Raw genomic sequence first — 5,713 nt, 5'->3', positions numbered from 1 at the left:
TTCTCTATCCTTCACAACATCTCTTTATTTGGCATAACTGGCAGATTTCTTAGTGTGTTGTTTTTTCCTGCTAGTTCAGTGCACAGGTTAAAACATTAAGCATGCCAAACCATGGGTTTCCATTGCCTAGTAGACATTTTGCATCCTAGGACCTCCCTTCCAGGTAACTCTCTTCTTGGGCCCTCATATGCATATGCTCACAGAAGAGAATATATCACAAACCAGGGAACATAGTTGCTCAATGATGATTAGCTCACACAGAGACTCAAGCAGTTTGGGTCTGGAGCCTTTCTGAGAGGCCTTGGACTAGGTACTGGGGGCAACATTGACAGAAATTCCTCAGAGCAATACCACTGACAGCAAGTGAGTCCTGACATTACTAGTCCTACCTAGGATATGAACACATGAACAAACCCTGTTTAGCCTATTGAACAGTGCCCCCATCAATGAAATCATTTTGAGTGTAGGAGAAAATCTCCATTTGTAAAGCAGTACACATAAGAAACACATGATGCCCCACACTCAAAAGCTCCAGTAGAACAGAGTGTAACCCTGTGTACACAGTTGGGAAATAGGATTCTAAGGGGTGGGAAGGGATGATTTTAGAGAGCAAACTTAGAAGTAATTATAAGTTTCTGAATACTCTTACCTAACTATCTCCGGCCCCTCAGATCCAATTCAAGAAATAATGGAGTTTATGATCACAAAATAAAGTTTTTAATCCCAGGGACAAACTCTAGATGTATGAACATCTTCCCAGATGCCCCTGATGTAAAGGGTCAGAAAGGCAAAGGGGAAGGGCGCCCAATGCTCAGGAATATAAATGGAGCTTACAAGCCACTGCAGTCTCTGATTTTCTTTCTTTTTTATAGTGAAAAAACTGTACAGAGGGGTTACAATTACATGGGCAAGATAGTGAGTACATTTCTTATCAAGCATTATAGCCTGCTCCTTTGTTTACCCTTCCCATCCCTTCCCAGCCTCTCCCATCCCCCAATCCAACCTAACCCACCAAAGTTGTAAAGTTCGTTTTCGACATGACCACTTGTACTTTTCATTGTTGCAACGGGTCCACCTGTATCCTTATTTAAACAACTTGCTCTTCCCCTTCCCCTCCACAAATTATACCGACATCAAATATAGTGAAAGCAGGGGTTATAATGTGGGGGAGGGACATACAAAGCAACAAAGAAATAATCTTATAAATGCGTTAGAAACAAATGCATGAAAGAAAAAAAAAACATTTAAATACATACCTTAGGGTTCATTTCCGTAACATCACCTTATCTGAACTTTTCTGCTTGACTCATACATATACTAGATATTACAAATAAGGGAAATCATGGGACCTATGTTTCTTTGGGCTTGGCTTACTTCACTTTATATAATTGTTTCCAAGTGTTTCCATTTCCGAACAAATGGAGCAATGTCATTCTTTCTGATGGAGGCATAGAATTCCATTGTGTATATATACCACATTTTTTGATCCATTCATCTACTGAGGGGCATCTGGGTTGGTTCCATATCTTACTTATGGTAAATAATGCTGCAATAAATATAGTTGTGCTGTTATCTTTAGTGTGGTCTTGTTTGTAAACATTTGGATAAATGCCCAAAAGTGGAATTGCTGGGTCATAGGGGAGCTCTATGTGGAGTCTTTGGAGGAAACTCCATACTACTTTCCAAAGTGGTTGAACAAGTTTACAGGCCCACTAACAATGAAGTAAGGTTCCCTTCTGTCCATACCCCCTCCAGCATCTGTTGTTATTAGAGTTCTTGATTTTTGCCATTCTAACTGGAGTGAGGTGGTATATCAATGTTGTTCTGATTTGCATTTCTTTTATGGCTAGGGAGGTTGAGCATTTCTTCATGTGTCTATTGGCCATCCTTCTTTCTTCTTCAGAGTAGTTTCTCTTTAAGTCTTTAGCCCACTTATTTTTTGGGAAGTTGTTTCTTTGAGGATTTGTTGTTGGGGGATTTAATTTTTTGAGTTCCAAGTATGTTTTAGATATGAGACCCTTGTCCGTTGTATGGCTAGTGAAGATCTTCTCCCAATCCGTACACTTTCTATTCATCTTGCTAGCTAGGTCCTTTGCCATGCAGAAGCTCTGCAACTTCTTGCAATCCCATTTGTCCAACCTTTCTTTGATTTATTGTGTTTCCCGGTCTCCATTAATAAAATTTCGGCCTGTGCCAAGGAGACCTAGGGTTTCTCATATTCCATCCTATAATATTTACAGATTGTCTGCTTTGACTTCCAGGTGTTTCATCCATTTGGAGTTGATTCTGTTGCAGGGTGATATATAAGGATCTAGCATTAGTTTTCTACAAGTAGTTAACCAATTTAGCCAGCACCATTTACTGAAGAGGCTGTCTTTCTTCCATTCCATTTTTTAGGTCACTTATCGAAGATTAGATGGCTATGGGTCTGTAGGTTCATTTCTGGGATTTCAATTCTATTCCATTGGTCCTGACGTCTGTGCCAGTATCAAGCTGTTTTGATTACTATGGCTTTATAGTAGAGTTTGAAATTTGGTATTGATATTCCTCCAGCAGTGTTCTTTCCATTGAGGAGCGTTTTTGCTATTTGGAGTCTTTTATTGTTCCATATGAATTTTTGGATTGTCTCTTCTATTTCCTTGAAGAATGAGGTTGGAATTTTGATAGGTATCCCATTGAATTTGTAGATACCCTTGGGAAGCATTGCGATTTTCATGATGTTAGTCTTTCCAATCCAGGAGCATGGGAGTTTTTGCCATTTTCTAAGTACTGTTTTGATTTCCATTTTCAAGTTTTTAAAGTTTTCATCATAGAGGTCCTTCACATTTTTGGTTAAGTTAATTCCTAGGTATTTTATTTTTTTGTGGGGCTATTACGAATGGAGTTTCTTTCCTAATTTCAGCCACACTTTTCTCATTGTTGGCATACAGAAAAGCCATTGATTTTGGGGGGTTAACTTTATACCCTGCTATTTTGCCAAAGTTTTGAATCCGCTTGAGTAATTTTGGAGTGGAGTCTATGGGATTCTTTTCATACAAGATCATGTCATGTGCAAAGAGGGAGACTTTTATTTCTTCTTTCCCTATTTGGATATACTTTGTGTTTGCATTTTGTCTTATTGCTGTAGCTAGGCATTCTAAAACTAGATTGAAGATAAGTGGAGAGAGTGGACTTCCTTCTCTTGTTCCTGAGTTAAGAGTAAATGGTTTTAATTTTTCACCATTAAGTATAATGCTGGCTGTAGGTTTGTCAAATACAGTCTTTGTTGTATTGAGAAATGGTCCATGGATTCCTAATTTTTCCAAAACCTTCATCATAAAGGGGTGTTGGATCTTGTCAAATGTTTTTTCTGCATCTATTGAGATAACCATGTGGTTCTTACCTTTGCTCCTGTTGATATGATAAATAATATTAATTGATTTGCTTATATTGAACCAGCTTTGCATCCCTGAAATCAATGCTGTTTGATCGTAATGTATAATTTTTTTGGATGAATTGTTGAAATCGATTGGCCAACATTTTGTTGAGACGTTTTGCATCAAGGTTCATCAAAGAAATCAGTCTATAGTTCTCTTTCTTTGATGAGTCCCTCCCTGGTTTTGGGATGAGGGTTATGATGGCTTCAAAGAATGTGTCCAATAGTGAACTTTCTCTTTAAATTTCATTGAAGAGTTGGAGGAGTGTGAGCTCTGCTTTGAAGGCCTTGTAGAATTCCGCTATAAAACCATTTCATCCTGCACTTTGCTTAGCTGGGAGGTCTCTTATTGCTATTTCTATTTCAATGCTTGATATGGTCCTGTTAAGATGATTTAACTCATCTTGGTTTAGTGTCGGTGTGTCAATATTTGCTAAGAAAAGTCCATTTCTGCCAAATTCTCAAACTTATTAGCATAAAGTTTTGAGAAGTATTCCGTTTCCATTCTCATCTCTGAATTTATTTATTTAGGTGTGTTCTCTTCTTTTTCTGATAAGACTTACTAAGGATCTGTCAATTTTGTTAATGTTTTTGAAGAACCAACTCTTTGTTTTGTTGATTCTTTCTATAGTTTTAGTTTGGATTCTAATTCTTTAATTCTGATTTAATTTTAATTATTTCTTTCCATCTACTAGACTGGGGTTTATCTTGCTGCTCTTTTTCAAGGAAGTTCAGATGTCTCATTAAATTGTTGGTTTCAGATCTCTCCAAATTGTTGATGTAGGAACTCAGAGCTATAAACTAGCCTCTGAGTACTGCCTTTGCTGTGTCCTAGAGAAGCTGGTTATTTGTGTGCTCATTTTTGTTGAATAGCATGAACATTTGCATTTCCTTTCTAATCTCTTCCATGACCCACTTGTGATTCAGCAGAGAGTTGTTCAGCCCCCATGTGTTACCAGACTTTCTTTGGTGGCTTTTGGTGTTGAGTTCTAATTTTATTCCCTTGTGGTCAGAGATAATGCAAGGTATAACTTCAATGTTTCTGAATTTGTACAAATTTGTATTGGGGCCTAAAATGTGGTCTATTTTAGAAAATGTTCCTTGTGCTGCTGAGTAAAACGTGTATTCTGATGTTACTGGGTGAAATATTCGGTAGATATCTGTTAAATATAATTGATCTATGCAGCTGTTTAGATCTGCGGTTTTCTCTGTTGAGTTTTTGCCGAGTTGTTCTATCTAGTGGGGAGAGTGGTGTTTTAAAATCCCCAACAATTAATGTCTTTGGATCTATGTGGGATTTGAGGGAAAGTAGTGTTTCTTGGATAAATTTGGGTGCTCCGTTGTTTGGCGAATAGATATTAAAATTGTAATATCCTCCTGAAGGAGGGATCCCTTAATTAGTGTGTAGCGACCTTCTTTATCTCTTCTCACGAATTTTAATTTGAAGTCTATTTTATCTTATATTAGGATTGCAACTCCCGCCTGTTTATGGGGGCCGTTTGCTTGGTAGATTTTGTTCAAGCCTTTAATATTGAAAATGTGCTTGTTTTTACGGCCAAAATATGACTCCTGAAGGCAGCAGTTAGAGAGATCTTGTTGATTAATCCAACTAGACAGTGAATGCTTCTTAATTGGAGAATTAAGTCCGTAAATGTTGAGAGATAGAACTGAGAGGTATTTGGGACTTCTTTTCATATTATGCACCTTTTTGGGGCTGTGAAAACTTCGTTCTTCATATGGTTCTTGGATTCTCTGTTTGGTTGCAGTTTCTTGGCCTTTATTGTGGTCTTGTTGGTTTTCTATGTGTAGGACATCTTTAAGAATCCTTTGTATGGCTGGTTTGGTGGAGATGTATTGTTTCAATTTTTCTTTGCTATGGAAGTTTTTTATTTGGCCTTCAGTTATGAAGGAGATTTTAGCTGGATACAGTATTCTTGGTTGAGAGTTGTTTGTTTTTAGGGCATGGCATACATCATTCCAGGCCCTTCTTGCTTCGATGGTCTCTGTTGAAAATTCTGAGGTGAATCTAATTGGTTTCCCTTTATAGGTGATTAATCTTTTCTCCTTGACAGCTTTCAGGATCTTTTCCTGGGTCTGAATTGATCCTGTGTGGATTATAATGTGATAGTGGGATGTCCTATTCTGGTTTGGTCTATTTGGCATTCTAAAAGCTTCTTGTATCTGAATAGGCCTATCTTTTTGCATGTTTGGGAAGACCTCTGCTAGGATCCTATTAAACAAATTTCCTAGTCCATTAACTTCTGTTTCTAGGTACTCCTCTACACCCATTATCCTTAG

This window comes from Dipodomys spectabilis, unplaced genomic scaffold (genome assembly GCF_019054845.1).
Source record: "Dipodomys spectabilis isolate Male_0828 unplaced genomic scaffold, ASM1905484v1 ptg000515l, whole genome shotgun sequence".
NCBI lineage: Eukaryota > Metazoa > Chordata > Mammalia > Rodentia > Heteromyidae > Dipodomys > Dipodomys spectabilis.
Note: the sequence above shows the minus strand (reverse complement) of the source record.